Raw genomic sequence first — 23862 nt, forward strand, 5'->3', positions numbered from 1 at the left:
CACAGCCTGGGGACCTGACAAAGGGACTGGGAATTCCCAAGGACTCTGACTTTGAAGCCCAGAGAGATTTGATTACAAAACTTTCATAGGACTGAGGGAAACAGAAACTCCAGTCTTGGAGGGCAAAACAAAACCTTGCATGCACCAAGACTCAGAGGAAAGGAGCAGTGACTCCACAGGAGACTGAACCAAAACTACCTGCTAGCGTTGGAGGGTCTCCTGTGGAGGTGTGAGTCCGCAGGGGCTCACTATAGGGACAGGGCCGTAGTCTGGGAAGGTCCCCCTTGGTATACATGCTCCTGGTGTGTATGTGTTAGTCACTCAGTTGTGTCTGACTCTTTGTGACCCCATGGACTGGGGCCTGCCAGGCTCCTTTGTCTATGGAATTCTCCAGGCAAGAATACTGGAATGTGTTGCCATGCCTGTCTCCAGGGGATCTTCCCAACCCGGGTCTCCTGCTTTGCAGGCAGATTCTTTACCATCTGAGCCACCAACACTCTTGGAGGTCACCATTAACCCAACCAAGGGCTGGGTCAGTTCAGTTCAGTTCAGTCACTCAGTCATGTCTGACTCTTTGCAACCCCATGGACTGTGAGCTGGGTCCCCTCAGGCCAAAAAACTACCAAGGAGAGAATACCACCCCACCCATCAGCAGATAACTGGATTAAAGCTTTACTGAGTAAGGCCCTGCCCACCAGAGCAAGACCCAGTTTTTCCCACCACCAGTCCCTCTCATCAGGAAGCTTACACAAGCATCTTAGCCTCTTCCATCAGAGGGCAGACAGAAGGAGCAAGAAGAACCACAGTCTCACAGTGACTAAAACAAAAACCGCATTACAGAAAGTTGCTGCTGCTGCTGCTAAGTCGCTTCAGTCGTGTCCGACTCTGTGCGACCCCATAGACGGCAGCCCACCAGGCTCCGCCGTCCCTGGGATTCTCCAGGCAAGAATACTGGAGTGGGTTGCCATTTCCTTCTCCAGTGCATGAAAGGGAAAAGTGAAAGTGAAGTCGCTCAGTCATGTCCGACTCCTAGCGACCCCATGGGTCTGCAGCCTACCAGGCTCCTCCACCCATGGGATTTTGCAGGCAAGAGTACTGGAGTGGGGTGCCATTGCCTTCTCCGTACAGAAAGTTAACAGCATGAAAAACCAGAAATTTATGTCCCAGATGAAGGGACAAAATAAAATGCCAGAAAAACAACTAAATGATATGGTGATAGGCAATCTTAAAGAAAAAAAAATTGAGAATAATGATAGTGAAGACGATTCAGGATCTTGGAAAAAGAATGGAGGCATAGATTGAGAAGATGCAAGAAATATTTACCAAAGACCTAGAAGAACTAAAGAACAAACAAACACAGATGAATAACACATGAAAAGGAATCAACACCAGAATAACTGAGGCAGAAGAATGGATAAATGACCTGGAGACATAATTGTGGAAATCACTGCTGCAGAACAGATGAAAACAGACTAAAAGACGTCTGGGACAACATTAAGTGCACCAACATTCACATTATAGGGGTCTCAGAAGGAGAAGAAAGAAAGGACCTGAGAAAATATTTGAAGACATAATAGCTGAAAACTTCCTTAACGTGGGAAAGGAAAGAGTCAACCAAGTCCAGGAAGCACAGAGAGTCCCAGGCAGGATAAATCTGAGGAGGAACACACCAAGATACATGGTAATCAAACTGACAAAAGTTAAAGATAGAGATAAATATTAAAAGCAACAAGGGAAAAAAGACAAATAACATACAAGGGAACTCCCATCAGGCTATCAGCTGAATTCTCAACAGAAACTCTATAAGCCAGAAGGAATGGCCTGATACATTTAAAGTGATGAAAGGGGAGAACCTACAACCAAGAATACTCTACCCAGGAACACTCTCATTCAGACTTGATGGAGAAATCAAAAGATTTCCAGACAAGCAAAAGTTAAGAGAACTCAGCACCACCAGATCAGCTTTACAACAAATGCTGAAGGAACTTCTCTAGGCAGGAAACAAGAAAAGGTAAAGACTACCTACAAAAAATAAACCCAAAACAATTAAGAAAATGATAATAGGATCATACATATCAATAATTACCTTAAATGTAAATGGATTAAATGCGCCAACCAAAAGACACAGACTGGCTAAGCTGATGAAAACATGTGCATGTGTGCATTTCCACTTACCACATCACTCTGCTTGACACCCCCCCTCAAATTGTATGTAATTATTTTATATTGTTAGGCTAATAATGCTCCCATTATGACTTGCAATTGTAATTATCTTTTATTTTTTGTCTGGCTATTGATTGTAAAAACTGATAAACATCTTTCACTATTGTGATTATGTAACTATTACTTACTTAATACCATTCTGTAATGATTAGTCAACAGAAACATAATAGAATTCTATATCACCAAAACTACATTTAATAGAAAACCTGTAATCACTTTTTAAAATCCAGATGTATATCAGAATTATCTTGGAATTTTTTGAAAAATACAAATGCCCAGGTATTCCCTTTTTTTTTTTTTTTGCCAGAGCTCCAGATATGTTTCTAATGAGCAGCTGTGTTTCCAAACAACTGGACTGTATAAGGTCTTTTACTTTTATCTAGTTTGTTTCATGTTTTATATTCCTTGTTCAGTGCTCTCATTTCATTTAGTTTATGTTTTCCAATTTCTCTTTCTTTTTTTTATATTTTATGTCCTTTCTCAAGTCTTTATCAAGCATAGTAGAAAAGCTCTTGCAAACATATATAAATAATATCTATATTATATATGTTTAGAAAACTTATGAATTCTTGCCTAACTAAAAATAATTATGACATTTTGATTCCACTTGTTTGACTTAGTATGAATAGAATGCTAGATTTCTAATTAAAAAAAATAGATATGTAACAAGCAACAAAGGTTTGCTATATAGCACAGGGAAATGTAGTCAATATTTTGTAATAAACTATAAAGCAAAATAATTTCAAAAATAATATATGTGTGTACATATAACTGAATCACACAAAAAATAATTCTACTTTTTGAAATCTAGTAATGTTTATCTTTTTGCCAGTTTTTCTAAATGTCCTATGGGCATCTAATAACAGTGTACGAGATACAAAATTTTAAATATATTTGTGTAGGATATTAGATTAATGTGATAGAAATCTATTAGATTTAAATTATTAATGACATCATTCAAGATGCTTCTATTCTTTTTTTTCTGTACTTGATAAAATATTCTCAGAGAATGGTTAATATGTCTCACTATGATTATATATATTTTTCTTTCCTTTTATATTTCTTCTGATTTTTGCTTTATGTGTCTTTGTTTCTTTGTTGTTAGGTGTCTAATGGTTTATGATGTCTATCTTCTTTGTGAATGGTACCTTTTACCATTAAAAATATTCATCTTTGTTTCATTTAAAAATAAATCAATTAATTTAATTAAAAAAAAAGATTGCTTTGTCTACTCCAGGTCTTTTATGTTTTCATACTCTGTGGGACTGTCCTCTCTGGGAGCCTTGGCACTGGCACTGGTGGAGGTGTCTGGCGAAAGACAGTCAGAAAAGATGCTGTTGCTCTGAGTGGAGTTTCCAGAGACCCTGCTTTCTGCTGTGCTCCATTGGGAGGGGCCACAGGAGTTGCTGCAGTCCTAATTCCCCGCCTATGGACAGCATGAGCTTGGTCAAGTCCCTTAACTTTTCTAGATTTTCCCCCGTGCAAAATGAGCAGAGTTATGCACATGTCTTTGAAACTGGTGTCTAATGATCAGCTTAGGGATACTGTTTGAAAGGCGTAAACTCCAGAAGGGTAGTCGGACCACTGAAAGCCTAGTTTAGTGGTAAAGAGACAGGACTCTGGAGTTGAATCCCAGATACTGCCAATGGAGAAAATATCTTGAGAAGTTTAACCTGTATCTGTTTGCTCATCTGTAAAATAGGTTTAATATGGACAGTACCTACTTCATGGGGTTGTCTTGAGGATTAAGTCTTACAGAAGTAAAGCTCATACAATAGTACCTGGCATATAGTAAGTGCTGGAGAAATGTGACTTATTATTGCCATTATTATTTACCTGACTTTGTACATAGCCCAGAGAGCATTTTGTGATTGTGCTCATTTAATCAATTATAATAATTGTCCATTTCTGGGAAGGAAAAAAACCTCACACTTCTTCCCAACCTTTTCTGATTTTAGCACCTCCCTACTTCTTGTGTGAGCTTCCCTGGTGGCTCAGTGGTAAAGAATTTTCCTGCCAGTGCAGGAGGATGCAGGATCAATCCCTGGTCCAGGAAGATCCCCTGGAGATGGTAACCCAGGGGATGGTAACCCTGGAGAATAGTAACCCACTCCAGTATTCATGCCTGGGAAATCCCATGGACAGAGGGGCCTTGTGGGCAACAGTCCATGGGATCGCAAAGAGTCAGACACAACTTAGCAGCTGAACAACTACAGCATGCTGTAAATTTTTTGTTCTAATTCTGTGAAAAATGCCATTGGTAATTTGATGCCATCGGTAATTTGATACATTGAATCTATATATTGCTTTGGATAGTATATTCATTTTGACAATATCGATTCTTTCAATCTAAGAGCATGATATGTCTCTCCATCTGTTTGTGTCATCTTTGATTTCTTTCATCAGTATCTTGTCTGAGTACAAGTCTTTTGCCTCCTTATGTAGGTTTGGGTATATGTGTGTTCAGTCACTCGGTTTTGTCAAACTCTGTGCAACCCATGGACTGTAGCCTGCCAGGCTCTTCTGTCCATGGAATTTTCCAGGCAAGAATACTGGAGTGGGTTGCCATTTCCTACTCCAGGGAAGCTTCCTGACCCTGAGATAGAAAGAACCCTTGTCTCCTGCATCTCCTGCATTGACAGGTGGATTCTTTACCACTGTGCCACCTGGACAGCCTTTAGGTAAGTTCATTCCCAGGTATTTCATTCTTTTTGTTGCAATGGTAAATGGGATTGCTTCCTTAACAACTCTTTCTGATATTTTGTTGTTAGTGTATAGGAATGCAAGAGATTTCTGGGCATTAATTTTGTATTCTGAAACTTTACCAAGTTCATTGATTAACTCTAGTAGTTTTCTGGTGGCAGCATTATGATTTTCTATGTATAGCACCATGTTGTTTGCAGGCAGTGACAGTGACAGTTTTATTTCTTCTTTTCCAATTTGGAGTCTTTTTATTTCTTTTTCTTCTTTGATTGCCATGGCTAGAACTTCTAAAACTATGTTGAATAAAAGTGGTAAGAGTGAACATCCTCATCCTCTGATCTTAGAGGAAATGCTTTCAGTTTTTCATGTTGAGAATTATGTTAGCTATGGGTTTGTCATAAACGGCCTTTATTTTGTTGAGGTAGGTTCCCTCTATGCTCACTTTCTGGAGAGTTTTTACCATAAGTGAGTGTTGAATTTTTTGAAAGCTTTTTTAAGCATCTTTTGAGACGGTCGTATGATTTTTATTTTTCAGTTTTTTTTTTAATAACTTTATTTATTTATTATTTTTGGTTGTGCTGGATCTTCATTGCTGCGTGGGCTTTTCTCTAGTTGCGGCAAATGAGGGCTACTGTCTAGTAGCAGTATGTGGGTGTCTCTTTGTGGTGGTGTCTCTTGTTGCAGAGTACAGGCTCTAAGGTATGCAGACTTCAGTTGTTGTGATGCAAGGGCTCAGTAGTTGTGGTTCCTGGGTTCTAGAGTATAGACTCAATAGTTATGATGCATGGGCTTAGTTGCTCCTCTGGATGTGGCATCTTCCTGGCCCACAGATTTAACCCGTGTCTCCAGTGGGCTTCTTCACCACTGCGCCACCAGGGAAGCCCTATTTTTCAGTTTGTTGATATGGTATATTATATTGATTTATTTGCGTATACTGAAGAATCCTTGCATACCTGGGAGAACATCTGTAATTTGGAAATGCATAGGTAGGTGATGCTACAGCAATGAACAGTATTCCCAAATTCCAAAGGCTTATAACTCCAAATGTGTATTTCTTGTTCAGGTCAGCTCAACTGCAGGTTAGCTACGGCTCTGCTCTATGTGGCTTCTTTATTCTGAGATTTAAATGGTATCAAAAATGTCTATTGGAAATGTCAGGTCGGTTCTTCAAAACGTCCTGTCGGTTCTGCTTCCTCAGTTCTTATCTCATTGCAGAAAAAAACTGAAATGACAGCCCAGTTGTAACTTAAGCAGGCAAGATTATTGGGTAAACAGTAAGAAATACACTCTTGAGGCATGAGAGTGGACAAATCACTGTAGGAACGACCTTATCCCATTTTCGCTTTCCTCTTTTATATCCCTTGTTCCCTCCTCTGAGCAGATTCCTGGGGCCTGATTGGTTACGCCCTATGCAAATAGGGGATTGTATTGTTCCTGGGTCCTGATTGGTTACGCCCTATGCAAATAGGGGATTGTATTGTTCCTGGGTCCTGATTGGTTACACCCCATACAAACAGAGGATTGTACCTGATTACACCCAAGACCAGTCAGGGAAGGGGGCGTATTTTTCCACCAGAGGTTCCCACTCCAGTCCATGGCTTCCCCGTTTTGTGGGCTTTTTTTCTTTTTTTTTTTTCCTAGTCATGGCTTCCTCTGACCACCATCTTGGACCCTGTCTCCCTATTCTAACTACCTAACTTTTTCCTTCTCAAGAGATGGGAGGCCCAGTTCTTTGGGAAAAGGTGTGTTAAAGTCTCTCTGGCTACTTCCTGCTGAGCTGGGACTGAGAGGGGTGTTGGGCCTCCCCCTCTTGTTATCTTTAGACCTCAGGGTCCTTAAGGCAGTGTCTGTCTAAGGCCAAGCAGTAGATTTCATCAGTAGTTATCCGACCTTGCCAAACTGTCAATGGGTTTTTGTTGTTCCTCTAGAGCTGATACTGTCACTTTCCATCCTTGTTGAATCATCAGCAAGATATTTAGTACTGACCTATGTAGGAGGGCAATTCTCACAAACCAAAAGAGCCCTCAAGCTATAGAATGTCCTATCCCCCAACTTTCCAGGATATAATTGTCATGGACATGTCCTCCTATATCTGATGGTAATTGGTAAGAGGGGAAGGAGCGCCTGTGCCGATATGTGACTTTTTCCATTGCCCGTCTAGGAATGAAACCAAACTGCAGATCACCTCTGAGGTTGCTCCAAGTTGTTTAGCTTTGAGGAACTAGACTCTTGAACAGTCAGGCCTATTTCACAGGCCCCATACCATTAGGCTGGTAGGACAAGGCATATAATCTTCCCATAAAGGAAATAATATCCCATTCCCACCAAGGAGATTTCCCCTTGATATGGGCTGACCCAAGATGTCAAATTTAGCCCTGATGGGTGAAACTTCACCTTGTACATTGGATGGGGGCCTGGGGTGGGTAAGTGTACCCCTATTTGGTATATTGGAAATGGGTTTTTGCATGCAGGATGCATTGTTGTCTTTTGACAAATAGTGTTTTGGAAGACAAGTGAAATAATATTTCAGGAGTGGTGTATGGACTGGTTAGAGTAGCAGTGTTTTGCTGTGTGCCCAGCTCCACGATCTTGGTCAGGGTTGCAGGGATTAGCTCTCACACATTCCCAGACCCTTCGCAAGCCTCAACTCGGACAAACCTGCATAGCTGTATGTGGACACCTGCGAACCAGGATCCATCATTATTGTTAGGGAAGCTATTAGAGTTGTTATGGGTCACAAAATCATATGTGTATGTTCAATTTTTTACATCTCCCACAACAAGGGGTGCCCACTCCCAGCCCCAGGGGTTGATGGTTTGATTTTGGTACCAACTGATTCCTTTGATGCCTATGCATCCATCTGAGGTGAACAACTGAGGGTTTGGGTCCTTGTTTTGGTGTTTCTGAACCTGGAGTCCCTGAGCTGGGAGGAGTTCCGTATCTCCATAGTCTAGTTACAGTGGGTGGAGAAGCTAAGTGCCCCAGTGAAGAGATCACAAGGCACCTTCGTGAGTCGTTTTCTATTTTGCCAGGGGTGACTCATAAAGCATATAGGGGCAACACCAGACAAGCTTTCAACTTTTCTGACCTTTAGGATATTATCTCTTTATGAGCAAATAGCATTTAGCCAGCTCCTATTGACGTGTGCCAGGTCGGCAAAGGGTACAGGATGGCCACTAAAGGATATTCAAGTAAGTCACCGTGTTATAGCATCACGTTTTGGATGGCTGGATCAGGTCACACCCAACAGCCAGACTTGTTGAGGGACTTGGTGACCTCAGAGATGGCCAGGCTCAAAGAGTGTAGTCTTTGTTTGAGTAGTCTAAGCCAGCAAGGCAGACCAGAAAGAGGTACCACATCATGGCATCTAGAGTATAGGGCTTATGGAATTTGGATATAACAAACATAGAAAGAGTTTCCTTGGAATAAGCAAACTAAAAGGTGATAGTAATGAAATATAGGCAGAACATTAAGCTTAACCTGAGAAATTCAGGTCCCTGGATGTTCATCAGAATGGCACTTATCTGTAGTTTTGAATAGGTATCAAAGGTCTCCCAGGGGCTCACAGGCATCCTCTCCTATCTCCTTCCACAGCTTGACTAGTGTATCCCAGAGTTGTGTCCTGGTACCTTGACTGCTTTAGGGGTAGAAAGTATTACAGGGTATGGGCCTGTCTGTTTGGGCTGGAATTGAGCCCTCAAGACCCTCAAGACCCATCTTTCCATACCTTGGATGTCCAGGGCATATAGTGGCAGTCCTTCAGAGTTCTTTGTGTCCTGGTTGACACCCCACCAAGCGCATTTCTTGTTGGACTTGTTCAATGGCCATAGAATAAGATTGGAGGGCCTGAGACTCTAGATCTAAAAAGAGGTCATAGCATAAACAGAAGGTCTTCTGTATAGCATCTCACAGAATCTGAGACTGACCTGTTTTCTAGGAGTAATGCGTGTGAAAGTGAAAGTTGCTCAATCGTGTCCGACTCTTTGCAACCCGATAGACTCTCTCCATGGAATTCAGGCCAAAAATACTGGAGTGGGTAGCTGTTCCCTTCTCCAGGGGATCTTCCCAATCCAGGGATTGAACCCAGGTTTTCCACATTGCAGGCAGATTCTTTACTAACTGAGCCACCAGGGAATCCTGTGGAGGATCCTGTGGAGGAGGGCTATTGGCAGAGCTTCTTTCCATCTGAGGTAGATTTCCTGGGTTATCTTTTTTATTGTTGATTATAAAAATGGTTGATTCTTTCTACTTTTCCTGAAGACTGAGGCCTCCATGCACAGTGAAAGTGGTAGGTAATGCCCAATGGTTTGGAAACCCCTTGGGTGACTTTAGAAGTAAATGATGTCCCGTTGTTGCTTTGTAGTACCCTGTGTAGACCAAATCTTGGAATAATTTCGTGGAGCAGCTTTTTCACTACCTCTTCAGCCCTTTCAGTCTGAGTGGGAAAGCCTTCAATCCACCCTGTAAAGGTATCTACCTTGACCAGGACGCACTTATATTCTTGAGAGGCCAGCATCTGGGTGAAGTCTATCTGCCAGTCCTCCCCTGCCTAAGTATGTTCCCCGATGCTGGATGGGTTGGGCCAACTGTAGTTTTTGAGCTCCTTAGGGGTTATTTAGTTGGCAAGTGGGACACGAGGAGACCACTTGCCTTATGGTCATTTGGAGGCCTATTCCCCTGAAGGGCCTTTCCAGTAATCTTTGGAGGCTTTTGTCCTCTGGATGAGTAGTGGCATGTAGGGAGTTAACCAAATTCCATTGGAGGTATCCAGGCAGAAAAAGCTGGCCCTCCTTTTGAAACAGTATGGTCTAGTTGGAAGCCCTCACTTGAAGCCTTGAAGGTTGCACCTTTGTTATATGAAAGAGTTTCTGGCGAGTTAGCCTGTGGAACTAGAATGGCAACCCCTGTTAGGTCATTGCTCTGCAGTGCTGCTCTGCAGTGCTGTTCAGCAGCTTGGTTCCCTTATGCCACTTCTGTGTTACCCTTTTGGTGTCCTCTACAGTCCCACTCCAGTATTTTTGCCTGGAGAATTCCATAGACAGAGGAACCTGGCAGGCTACAGTCCATGGGGTTGCAAAGAGTCAGACACGACTGAGTGACTAACGCTTTCACTTTCATGGTGGGAGAACAAAGCAGATGGACTGCCTCCAAGAGACTAAGAATTTAGTCACCATACTTGATTGGGGCCCTTGAGTGGTCAGGTGGCCCCTAACTTTCCAAATGGCAGCATGTGTGTGTGGTACCAGAAAGGCATACTTGGAGTCGGTGTAAATAGTTACTCTCTCCTTTTCCCCAGTTCTAAAGCCCAAGTCAGAGCTAAGAATTCAGTGAATTGGGCTGAAGCTCCTAGTGGTAGAGGTTTCACCTCTATGGTCTCATGATTGGAGACTACATCATATCCTATTCTCCTTGCCCCATCTAAGACAAAGCTGCTCCCATCAGTGTACCAGATTTTCTCAGGATTGGTCAGAGGTCCTTCCAATGATCCCTCTCAGGGCTTTGTCCAATGGTCTAAAATTTCTACACAAGTGTGAAAAGGGAGAGACTCTTCTGTCAGGGGAAGGAGAGTAGAAGGATTGAGTATCTCACAGGGGACTATGGTCAACCCCAGGTTTTCCATTAGCATTACTTGATATCTGTGTAGTCAAAGGCTATGGTTTTTCCAGTGGTCATGTATGGATGTGAGAGTTGGATTATAAAGAAAGCTGAGCAGCAAAGAATTGATGCTTTTGAACTGTGGTGTTGGAAAAGACTCCTGAGAGTCCCTTGAACTACAAGGAGATCCAACCAGTCCATCCTAAAGGAAATTAGTCCTGAATGTTCATTGGAAGGACTGATGTTGAAGCTGAAACTCCAATACTTTGGCCACCTCATGTGAAGAACTGACTCACTGGAAAAGACCCTGATGCTGGGAAATATTGAAGGCAGGAGGAGAAGGGGATGACAGAGGATGAGATGGTGGGATGGCATCACTGACTCGATGGACATGAGTTTGAGCAAGCTCTGGGAGTTGGTGATGGACAGGGAGGCCTGGCATGCTGCAGTCCATTGAGTCGCAGAGTCGGACACGACTGAGCGACTGAACTGATCACTGAACTGGTCACTGATGTCTGAGGATCCTTTGTTCTGACATCCATAAGTGGCCTTTTCCACTTAGAAGTTATTTCAGTTGGTAGCTGGTAAAAATAGTTAGCTCACCTCCTAGTGAGAGCTTTAGGGCATCTTTTATTAGGACTGCTATGGCCACTAGGTTTTGAAAGCAGGAAGGCTAGTCTCAAACAGTTGGGTCGAGCCTCTTAGATATGTAAGCCACTGCCTGGGGTTCAGGTCCCAGCCTTTGAGTTAGCAATCCCAAGGCTATCCCATCCCTCTCATGAACATACAGTTGGAATGGTTTCTCTGGGCCCAGCAACCTTAAAGCAGGTGCCTGGATTAAGGCCTGCTTTAGAGCAGCTTCAGCCTTCTTTTGAGGACATCACCACGCCATTGAAATTGAATCATCCTGTTTTTTCAAACTTTCATGTAAGGGCTGAGTGATTTGGCCATAGCTGGGTATCCAGATTCTGCAATACTCAGTTAACCCCAAGAAGGCCCACAATTGCTCTCGAGTCAGAGGGGCAGGCAACTGGAGAATCCCTTGCACTCAGTCGGAGGACAGTCATAATTTGACCTCCCATGTATAATTTGGACTCTGAGTTAAGTGACCTGTGTCTGGACCATCTGTGCTTTGGCGTGAGAGACTTTATATCCTCATTCTGCCAAAAAGTTTAGGAACTGAATTACACACCTCAGGGTTAATTCTGTCCTCCCAAGTCTCTGGTCCCTTCCCATGGGGGCGCTGTTGTGGGCTCCTCAACTATAATTAGGACTTGTAGAGCCCTGGGGGCTGAAAAGTTCCCCATCATAATGGTGGTTCCCAGTTTGGTGAGTATGTCCCTTCCTAACAGAAGAGTGGGACACTCAGGAACCGCCAGGGGCTGGTGGGAAAATATCTGACTATCCCAGCAACAAAGAAGTGCCTGGGTGAATTTTTTTGTAAATGTTTTTCCTATGGTACCCAAAATGGCACAGGTCTGGGCGGAGATGGCTCCCGAATAGAAGGTCAGTACAGAGTAGGCAGCCCAGTGTTGATCAAAAAATTTTTGGACCTATTTGCCACAACCAGTTGCACCCTTGGCTCCAGCCAAGGTTATCTGAGACATTGGGGCTGGCTGGAGTGGGCTGCTTCAGTCCTACTGGACCATTACAGGGGACGGCTTGGAGTTTGACCCAGGGACTCTGAGGCCCTAAGGGCAGAGTGCTGCCCAATGCCCCAGTTAGTAGTATTTGTGATGGGCTGTTATAGGAGGCGTGCCATGATTCAGACATTGCTTAGCCCAATGCCCTGCCTGTCTACAGATTTGGCATTTGTCACGTGCCTTATCCTTCAGGACTCTGAGTTGGCTACTGGTGGCCAGCATTTGTGCATGCCTTGTCTCCTTCCTTTCCCTTTCCTGGGCCTTGGCCTCCCTCTCCTGTTCTCTATTATAAAAAGTATTGGTTGCCATCTGGACTACCTCATCCAGGGAGGCCATAGTGTCTTGTTGTTGTAACTTTATTCTTATATATGAGGCACACTGTGATAGGAATTTGTCCTTAATATCACCTTTCCCTCATAAGAGTCTAAGTCCAGATTGGTGAAATTTTGGAGGGCCTCTTTTAGTCTTTCTAAAAAGATGATGGGGTTTTCATCGAGCTCCTGAGTTACTGCTGAGACTTGGGCATAGCTGATCACCTTCTGTTGAGCTGCCTTTAATCATGACTTTATACAGAATAAAGGATGGTCTCTTTTCCAAATTTGGTCAGGGCTATTATAATTCCAACTGAGAACTGAGGAGGGAACTGCTCTTCCCCCACTGAATATTTACTGCTTGACGTATGAAGCCCCAAAGCATATTTTCAGGCCTCCCTTATGACCCTATCATTCTCAGGGTCAGATAAGGTTTGATTAAATATGACTATGACATCTTTCCATGTTAGGTCAAACACCAAGGTGATATGCTGAATTGCATCTATATATTTACCTGGGTCATTCATGTGGCTTCCCAAATTCTGTTTATTTGCCTTAGCTCTAGGAGGGAGAGGGCTTATGCATCCAGTTTGGTCCAGATTCCCCTCCAATTTCAACTGAAGGCCATACTTGAGCCAGTGGAAAGGGTACTCTGGGTTATGGGGCTAATTCTGTATATATTGAGGGTGGCGTGGCGGGAGGCAAACTTTCAAGGTTGGGGGTGGGCTCTTTTTCTTGGTTGTCTTTCTAACACCATCTGTCTAGCAGGTCTGCATTCAAAGCATACATTAATCTTACATCAAGGCAGAGTTCCTTCATGTCTCTTAGTTGGAAGAAAATTTGATCATAGGGGATCTCTACCCATTCCCCTTGTCTCCCACAGAACAGATCTAATGGTAGAATGGTATTGTCATTTAAGCTCCCAACTTTGGGCCAGTGTTCCCCATCCCCCAGGGGATATTACAGCCATACAGAATTATAAAAGAATCTTAAGCATCTTCGCCTCAGAGTCTGAGGGTCGAATAGCTCCCAGTTATTAAGGATACATCTTAAGGGCATATTCAGATGAGTGGGTGGTTGTTTCCCATCTAGAAAGACAGCCAGGACAGAGAACGACTGGTAGACCTCTGAGCCCTGGTACGGACCCCAGGGTGAGCCTCCCCTGACACATATTAAGGTTCACAGACTGAGAGCCAGGCGTCCCTGGGTCTAGGTGCAGATCCCAAGGCAGCTCGTGAGACTCCTGGAATCTCCAACTAGAGCCAGGGATACCTGGGATCTCTACTGTGGCCAATTTTGGATAAGTCTGAATGGGAGGCTTGGGAGGCCATCCCAGTCACGTGCACCGACTGAAAGACATCCCCTGACGCTCAGGTCAGTGAGTGTACCCATTTTAGTTGCAGACTGACAGCTGGTGTCCCAAGTCAGAATGTGGGTCTCAAGGCAGACTGGGCTCCCTGAGGCCTCCTTTACTGGAGCAGAGCATGCCCACCATCCCTGGTGGTGATGAGCGCTTGGTTGGGTAAGAAGTTGGAACTTCCAGCCATGGTATTATAAGTGGCATGGTGTGGAGCCAACCAAGATAGCATCCATAAACTGGGAGGTGGGCCTGGAGGGCCCCTCTTCACTGTATTATGTTGTTGTTCAGTCACTCAGTCATGTCTGACTCTTTATGACCACATAGACTGCAGCATGCCAGGCTTCCCCGTCATTCACCATCTTCTGGAGCTTGCTCAAACTCACATCTATTGAGTCAGTGATACCATTCAACCATCTCATCTTCTGTCATGCCCTTCTCCTCCTGCCTTCAATCTTTCCCAGCATCAGGGTCTTTTCTAATGAGTCAGCTCTTCACTTCAGGTGGCCAAATTATTGGAGTTTCAGCTTAAGGATCAGTCCTTCCAATGAATATTCAGGAATGATTTCCTTTAGGATTTACTGGTTTGATCTCCTTGCAGTCCAAGAGACTCTCAAGAGTCTCCAACACCACAGTTCAAAAGCATCAATTCTTCAGCACTAAGCCTTCTTTATGGTCCAACTCTCACATCCATACATGACTACTGGAAAAACCATAGCATGGACTATACAGATTTTGTTGGCAAAGTAACGTCTCTGCTTTTTAATATGCTGTCTATGTTGGTCATATCTTTTCTTCCAAGGAGCAAACGTCTTTTAATTTCATGGCTGCGATCACCATCCACAGTGATTTTGGAGCCCAAGAAAACAAAGTCTGTCACTCTTTCCATTGTTTCCCTATCTCTTTACCATGAAGTGATGGGACCAGATGCCATGATAATTTGGGGGGGAATGTTTAGTATTAAGCCAGCTTTTTCGCTCTCTTCTTTCACTTTTGTCAAGAGAATCTTTAGTTCCTCTTCACTTTCTGCCATGAGGGTGGTGTCATCTGCATATATGAGGTTATTGATGTTTCTCCAAGAATCTTGATTCCAGCTTGTGCTTCATCCAGCCCAGCATTTCGCATGATGTACTCTGTGTAGAAGTTAAATAAGCAGGGTGACAATATACATCCTTGATGTACTCCTTTCCTAATTCAGAACCGGTCTGTTGTTTCACGTCTAATTCCAACTGTTGCTTCTTGACAGGCATACAGATTTCTCAGGAGGCAGTTCAGGTGGTCTGGTCTTCCCATCACTTTAAGAATTTTCCACAATTTGTTGTGATCCAAACAGTCAAAAGCTTTAGTGTAGTCAATGAAGCAGAAGTAGATGTTTTTCTGGAACTCTCTTGCTTTTTCTATGATCCAACAGATGTTGGCAGTTTGATCTCTGGATCTTCTGCCTTTTCTAAATCCAGCTTGAACATCTGGAAGTTCTCAGTTCTTGTACTGTTAAAGCCTAACTTGAAGAATTTTGAGCATTACTTTGCTAGCGTGTGAGATGAGTGCAACTGTGCGGTAATTTGAACACTCTTTGGCATTGCCTTTCTTTGGGACTGGAATGAAAACTGACCTTTCCCAGTCCTGTGGCCACTGCTGAGTTTTCCAAATTTGCTGGCATATTGAGTGCAGCACTTTCACAGCATCATCTTTCAGGATTTGAAATAGCTCAACTGGAATTCCATCACCTCCACTAGCTTTGTTCGTAGTGATGTTTCTTAAGGCCCACTTGACTTCACACTCTAGGATGTTTGGCTCTAGGTGAGTGATCACACCATCATGGTTATCTGAGTCATTAAGATCTCTTTTGTATAGTTCTTCTGTGTATTCTTGCCACCTCTTCTTAATGTCTTCTGCTTCTGTTAGGTCCATACAATTTCTATCCTTTATTGAGCCCATCTTTGCATGAAATGTTCCCTTGGTATCTCTAATTTTCTTGAAGAGGTCTCTAGTCTTTCCTATTCTATTTTTTTCCTCTATTTCTTTGCACTGATCACTGAGGAAGGCTTTCTTATCTCTTGGCTGTTCTTTGGAACTATGCATTGAGATGGGTATATCTTTCCTTTTCTTCTTTGCCTTTTGCTCCTCTTCTTTTCTCGGCTATGTGTAAGGCCTCCTCAGACAACCATTTTGCCTTCTTGCATTTCTTCTTCTTGGGGATGGTTTTGATCCCCGCTTCCTGTACAATGTTATGAATCTCCATCCATAGTTCTTCAGGCACTCCGTCTATCAGATCTAATTCCTTGAATATATTTGTCATTTCCACTGTACAATCATAAGGGATTTGATTTAGGTCATAACTGAAGGGCCTAGTGGTTTTCCATATTTTCTTCAATTTAAGTTTGAATTTGGCAATAAGGAGTTCATGATCTGAGCCACAGTCTTCTCCCAGTCTTGTTTTTGTTGACTGTATAGAGCTTCTCCATCTTCACCTGCAAAGAATATAATCAATTTGATTTCAGTATTGACCATCTGGTGATGTCCACGGGTAGAGTCATCTCTTGTGTTGTTTGAAGAGGGTGTTTGCTATGACCACTGTGTTCTCTTGGCAAAACTCTGTTAGCCTTTGCCTTGCTTCATTTTGTGCTCTAAGGCCAAACTTGCCTGTTATTCCAGGTCTCTCTTGACTTCCTACTTTTACATTCCAGTCCCCTGTGATGAAAAGGACATCTTTTTTTTTTTTTTTGGTGTTAACTCTAGAAGATTTTGTAGATCTTCATAGAACCACTCAACTTCAGCTTCTTTGGCATTAGTGGTTGGGGCATAGTCTTGGATTTCTGTGATATTGAATGGTTTGCCTTTTAAACGAACAGAGATCATTCTGTTGTTTTTGAGACTGCATCCAAGTATTGCATTCTGGACTCTTTTGTTGACTATGAGGGCTGCTCCTTTTCTTCTAAGGGATTCTTGCCCACAGTAGTAAATATAATGGTCATTTGAATTAAAGTCACCCATTCCAGTCCATTTTAGTTCCCTGATTCCTAAAATTTCGATGTTCACTCTTGCCATCTCTTGTTTGACCACTTCCAATTTACCTTGATTCATGGACCTAACTTTCCAGGTTCTTACGCAATGTTGTTCTTTACAGCATCGGACTTTACTTTCACTACCAGACACATCCACAGCTGGGTGTTGTTTTCACTTTGGCTCAGCCTCTTCATTCCTTCTGGAACTTTTTCTCTGCTCTTCTTCTATAGCATATTGGGCACCTACTAACCTGGAAGTTCATCTTTCAGTATCATATTTTTTGCCTTTTCATACTATTCATGGAATTCTCAAGGCAAGAATACTAAAGTGGTTTGCCATTGCCTTCTCCGGTGGACCACTTTTTGTCAGAACTCTCCACCATGACCTGTCAGCCTTGAATGGCCCTACACAGCATGGTTCATAGTTTCATTGAGTTAGACAAGGCTGTAGTCCATGTGATCAGTTTGGTTAATTTTCTGTGATTGTGGTTTCCATTCTGTCTGCCCTCTGATGGAGGAGGTTAAGAGGCTTGTGGAAGCTTCTTGTATCACGGGGATTTCAAAACCCACCATAGTGGCAGGGGAAAGTATTTCCTATAGTGGGATTATCCCATTTTTCAGTTCAGTTCCATTCAGTTGCTCAGTCATGTCTGACTCTTTGCAACCCCATGGACTCCAGCATGCCAGGCCTCCCTGTTCAACACCAACTCCTGGAGTTTACTCAAACTCATGTTCATTGAGTTGATGATGCCATCCAATCATCTCATCCTCTGTTCCCTTCTCCTCCCACCCTCAATCTTTCCCAGCATCAGAGTCACTTCAGATGAGTCAGTTCTTCGCATCAGGTGGCCAAATATTGGAGTTTCAGCTTAAGAATCTGTCTTCCAGTGACTGTTCAGGACTGATTTCCTTTAGGATGGACTGGCTGGATCTCCAAGGGACTCTCAAGAGTCTTCTCCAACACCACAGTTCAAAAGCATCAATTCTTCGGTGCTCAGCTTTCTTTATAGTCCAACTCTTACATCCATACATGACTACTGGAAAAATCATAGTTTTGACTAACCGGACCTTTGTTGGCAAAGAAGTGTCCTGCTTTTTAATGTATTGTCTAGGCTGGTCATAGCTTTTCTTCCAACGAGCAAGCATCTTTTCACTTCATGGCTGCAGTCACCATCTGCAGTGATTTTGGAGCCCCCCAAAAGTAAAGTCTGTCACTGTTTCCATTGCTTCCCCATCTATTAGCCATGAAGTGATGTGCCCAGATGCCATGATCTTAGTTTTCTGAATGTTGAAGTTTAAGCCAACTTTTTCACTCTCCTCTTTCACTTTCATCAAGAGGCTCTTTATTTCTTCTTCACTTTCTGCCATAAGGGTGGTGTCATCTGCATATATGAGGTTATTGATATTTCTCCCAGCAATCTTGATTCCACCTTGTGCTTCATCCAGCCCAGCATTTCGCATAATGTACTCTGCATATAAGTTAAATAAGCAGGGTGACAATATACAGCCTTGATGTATTCGTTTCCCCATTTTGGAACCAGTGTGTTGTTCCATGTCCAGTTCTAACTGTTGCTTCCTCACTTGCATACAGATTTCTCAGGAGGCAGGTCAGGTCTGGTATTCCCATCTCTTTCAGAATTTTCCACAGTTTGTTATGATCCACACAGTCAAAGGCTTTGGTGTAGTCAATAAAACAGAAGTAGATGTTTTTCTGGAACTCTCTTGCTTTTTTGATGATCCATCAGATGTTGGCAATTTGATCTCTGGTTCCTCTGCCTTTTCTAAAACCAGCTTGAACATCTGGACGTTCACGGTTCACGTATTGCTGAAGCCTGGCTTGGAGAATTTTGAGCATTACTTTGCTAGCATGTGAATGAGTGCACTTGTGCAGTAGTTTGAACATTCTTTGTCATTGCCTTTCTTTGGGTTTGGAATGAAACTGGCCTTTTCCAGTCCTGGATCCATGCTAATTGATAACAGAAATAGTGATGGATAAGCAGATCTGTTGATCCACTTAAAGACATGAGAATTGCTTCCGCCCTTGGTTGGTTAAAGGGTCCCCACGTGCAAAGGGTGAATGTCCACGGCCACAAAAATGGTGGCAGTAGGATTCTTGGAGACCAAGGAGAAAGGAATTTATTGAAAAGGAATATGGGAAGTGCTCTGGAGGGTTGAAGTATGGGGGCAACATTCCTGTTTAGGGTGAATTTCCTCAAGTATAAGAGATAAACTTAAAACTTGGACCCAGATGGTAAGTAGGCACAATTCCCAAAGTGATTGGGACTACTCAGATGATCAGATTTGCCCCTGAGAGAGGCTGTCATTAGATGAATTTCTAGAATGGCTTGTGTGCCTGTGGACTCTTTGGATTTACAGAATGGCTTATGTTGTGCTCTCAGGTGTCTTGAGACATGAGAGGTGCAGGAGAGAGTCTCTCAATCCATGGAGGATGGTAGAGACCATGCTGCCTGGAGGAATTTTCTCAGTTGAGTTTCCCCAAGGCCACCTGTCCAACCAACCTCCAAGGAAATCATGAAAGCAACATGCATTTCCACAGCCCTCCCAGAATATACAGGTCTTTAGGGAAAGAGTAAGTTCCAATCTTCCCCAAAGTCATTTGCAAGATAGCTTAGAGGGAAGAAGGAAGAAGGAAGAAGAGAAGCAGGGGGCTGAGACACGTTACACAGCAAGTCAGACTAGGTAGGAAAAAGAAAATGAAGACTCCACCTCATAGTGTGGCAGCCAAGGAGAAGTGGGCTCAGTGTTTTGCTTGTATGAATATGTGTCTGAATTGCACGGAAGTTGTTTTGCTGGGGGAAGACATTACGTGGGCCCATTCCATGAGCCCCTTATCCTGTCATGGGAGTCTTCGAGTGGCAGGTGCCCTAATGGCATTTAAATGCCTGACCTGTGCCCACACAATTTCAATAGCCCTAATCCTCAGTTTAAAGAAGAAAGAGGAAAGAGGAAAGGAGAGCCCTCGCCCACTTGAGCAGCAGCTACTGGAACACAGTAGGCAGCAGGGCCTTTGGAACACACCAGAGTGTAACCCTGGCTGGGGTTCCTTAATTGCTTCCATTGCCACTTTCCTGTTCACAAAAGATTCGAGGAGACAAGAAACAAGAAACTTTCGAGAAGGCTTTCGAGGCGGCAGCCTTCCCAGTACATTGTATAGAGTAGCATAGAGCGGGGCAGCTGGAGGAAGGGAGGTTAATGTCTTTCCAGCCATAGGGACAAAGACCCTTACCTTTGCTGATGAGCGGTAGGCGATCCAAGTCACAGCAGCAAAATGTCAGATCAGTTCTTCTTCAAGATGTCAGGTTGGTTCTTCTTCCTCAGTTCTTGTCTTGTCATAGCAAAGAATTGAAATAACAGACCAATTACAGCTCAAGCAGGCAGATATATTGGGTAAGCAGTTATCAGTACACTCTTAAGGTGTGAGAGTGGACCCACCCCCGCGGGAATGGCCCTGTCTTATTTTGGCTTCCCTCTTTTATATCCCTTGTTCCCTCCCCTGAGCAGGTTCCTGGGGCCTGGTTGGTTATGCCCTATGCAAATAGGAGATTGTACCTTCATAGGCCCAAGACAAGTCAAGGAAGGGGACATATTTTCCCACCAGAGGTTCCCACTCCAGTCTGTGACTCCCACTTTTTGTGGGCTTCTCTTTTCCCCCTCTAGCTGTGGCTTCCTCTGACGCCCATCTTTGACCCTGTTTCCCTATTCTAACTGCCTAACAAGAAGAAACTAATTTCTCAGCAGAGGGAAGAGAAAAGTGGAGTGTCATGGTTATTTAAGCATCAGCCGGGAATTAGCACATGGGCTTTAACCCACCAAAGAAGTCAAGCAGTCAAGCCTGACATACATGGGTTGTGTTCTGAAACTCATGCAGCAATGGGAGGGGGTATGCATAATTCTATCAGGAAAGGGGGTGAATCATTGGGCAAGAGGAATATAATCTACCACAACAGGCAAAAAGATTAGAAAAATATGATTGTTAATAACTATGAATTCTGAAGAGGGGAATATAGGTAATTGTATTCTGCATATTTTAGGTTCTCAAAATGAAGAAAGAAGACAAAGGAAAAAGTTTGGATCCACTAGAATAAACACTTATATCCTGCTCTTTAACGTTTAATGTTAATTTTGTGGGTAGAGGGAAGAAGAAAAACTTTTCTCCTGCTAGGGCCCTGGGAATTAAACTGACAAAAGACAGATTAACAATAGAAAAACAGTTTATTAACATGTGCAGAGTGCATACACATGGGGGAAACTCAGTGGTGAGTAACTCACAGGAGTGGTTAGAACTTGGGGCTTGCATAGCATTTTAACAAAGAATAATAAATTTGTAGAGAAGTGACAAGACAGAGGCGAATTAGTTTTAGGCTTCTAGGGTGGCAAACTGTGGGAAGGTAAGTACACATGGGAAGGAAGTAGAAGACAAGGGTTATTTCAACAAGCTTTGCAGATCTGTCTCAGTGCTGGCTTTTCATCTTCTTTACGCTGTAAAACTCGCCCAGAAGAGATTTACAGCAGTCCTCATTTCTCAGAAGTATCTGCTTTTAGTCAGTAGGGGAAGTTCTAAGAAAGCTTTCTTTTCTGATTGTCACTTGCCTCCAGTTCAAAATAATCCTATGCCAAAGAGCCATATCTTGGGGTGGCATTTTCTGATCTCCTGCAAGAGATACCACTCATACCACTAATAGTCTTCCCCCTTTATATTAATAGATTTTTAGATGCAGAGATCCACTATGGCTTAGAAAAACCAAAATAAATGAGATGATAGAACTTGGAGACTTACAAGGATACAATTTATGCACATTTTCCAAGGAATCTGGATATCTGATGTTTTATTATGTGTAATTGTGATTCTGAATGCTATATAGCTTTAAATAATGAAATGTAAAGCTTTATTTTTAAAAAGGAAAAGGCACCAAAATAATATTAAGCACATAAAAATATTGGACAGTGAGAGAATCATGAAAAAATGTGTTTACCAACAATTTGGGTATTTTCAGTTGCAGAAAAAATTGGGAAAAATTTTTAAATGGATAAAAGGATTACTGGATGTATTCAATTTAAAACGATATTTTAGGGACTTCCCTGGTGGTCCAGTGGCTAAGACTCTGCACTCCCAATTCAGGGAGACTGGGTTCAATCCCTGGTCCAGGGAACTAGATCCTGCATACCAAAACCAAGACCTGGCACAGCCGTAAATAAATAAATAAGAAAGAAAATGAAGCTTTATCTAGAGCACATCCTTCTAGGTTATCTGATTCTTTGAAAGGAGTTTGCACCTTTCATTGTCTTTGAGCTTTTTTACAACAAGTTGAACATAACATAACAATGCAAATAATTCTGTTTAAGCACAAGCAAATGAATCTTGTTTAGTGAAGGGACAATTGGTCTTCCTCCCCACCTCCCCCCAAAAATCTAATTTTGTATTTTTTTGTAGATTGATTTTAGGGCCTATGTATATGTCTGGTCTTCGAATTCTTCTTCAGACTGGTTGAAACCCTGCATCATTACTTGAGTTAAATAAAATCTTTGATATATGTTCATTTTATATTTGTAAGAGCATCATGATTTTATCTTTTAAAAAATTTATCTTGTAACAATGAATATTCCACTAAAATTTCTTTGTTATGAATATTTACTAGGAGTCAGTCTCTGATGCTGTATGTTTTTGCAAATGTATAGTATAAGATAATATTTTGAATTTAACTGTTGCATATGCCCCATAATTTTTCTTGACTTACACCTCATTTGGTCTAAGCTTGTTCCATCAGATTCTCTCTCTTAGTGATGCAAATTCAAAGATATCTGTGAGTTCTGAGGCTGGTGGTGAGGTGGTATCCTCTTGATACTGGTGGGGCCACCATCTCTGTGGGATCACTCTGTGGGATCAGCAAGAGAGGAGGCATGGATTAGGCGTGGATTAGGCATAGATTAGCCATGCCCAGAGCATGATTCCTGACTGCTGCCTTCTTCTTGAATCTCCTGGCAGCCTTTGATTTCTGAAAATTATCCAGAATTCTTACAACAAATTTTCTGTTTTGATTTACCTAATGTGAGATGATTTACGTTACTTGCAATCTGAATAACTTTAATCAAAACAAAGTAGCATCAAGAAGGAGGGCATAAAACCATTACCCTGGTTAAATCCAAGTCTCTGCCTATATTGCCTGAATCTTTGTGGCTAGAGAAAAACAGCCAACTTCACAGACTTCGGAGAAGGCAATGGCACCCCACTCCAGCACTCTTGCCTGGAAAATCCCATGGATGGAGGAACCTGGTAGGCTGCAGTCCATGGGGTCACTAAGAGTCGGACACGACTGAGCGACTTTACTTTCACTTTTCCCTTTCATGCACTGGAGAAGGAAATGGCAACCCACTCCAGTATTCTTGCCTGGAGAATCCCAGGGACGGCGGAGCCTGATAGGCTGCCGTCTACGGGGTCGCGCAGAGTCGGACACGACTGAAGCGACTTAGCAGCAGCAGTAGCAGTCACAGACTTATTCTCACTTTAAATTCATGATTACCAACCTCAGTGAGTCTTTAGCTGTCCAGCAATCATCCTTTACTCTCTTAACCTGTTTCCTCTCTCACACTCTCCTCTTATATCCTCATACTCCCAATACATCCTCTCACTTTCTCTCTCTGGGCAGTGAAAACTAGCTTGCTTCCTCATCAAGAAAACTGAAACTATCATGAAAGCAATTCTACAGATTATCACCACTTCTACTCACCTGGCTTCCAGGAAGCCATGGTGTATCAGCTTCCTTTTATCTAACAGATTGCTCCTCTTAGTTTCTTTTGCTAGCCTCTCTTCTCCCAAACCTCTAAATCTATGTTGTCCGACACCATAGCCTCTAGCCCCAAGGGGCTCTTTTGAGCACTAGAAGTGTGGCCAGCCTGAATGGAAACTGCTGTAAACATGCACACATAAGATTTCAAAGACCTATCAGGATAAAAGGTGATATAAAATATTTCATTAATAATTTTTATAGTGATCACATTTATAGTGT

At 42.8% G+C, this 23862-nt stretch overlaps 1 long non-coding RNA gene across 1 annotated transcript in view; it reads right to left on the reverse strand.

Annotated features, from left to right (window-relative positions):
* LOC145507708 (uncharacterized) overlaps positions 1–23862 on the reverse strand; it is a 76790-nt gene that overhangs the window by 51700 nt on the left and 1228 nt on the right. The window contains exons 2-4 of the long non-coding RNA XR_014055042.1: positions 22594–22731; positions 20085–20183; positions 8654–8786 (exon numbers count right to left, since the gene is read on the reverse strand). This is a non-coding gene — a long non-coding RNA (uncharacterized LOC145507708). The remainder of the gene's footprint in view (positions 1–8653; positions 8787–20084; positions 20184–22593; positions 22732–23862) is intronic.

The sequence above is a fragment of the Giraffa tippelskirchi genome, chromosome 5, assembly GCF_054371585.1.
Source record: "Giraffa tippelskirchi isolate mGirTip1 chromosome 5, T2T-mGirTip1v1.2.pri, whole genome shotgun sequence".
In the NCBI taxonomy this organism is placed as follows: domain Eukaryota; kingdom Metazoa; phylum Chordata; class Mammalia; order Artiodactyla; family Giraffidae; genus Giraffa; species Giraffa tippelskirchi.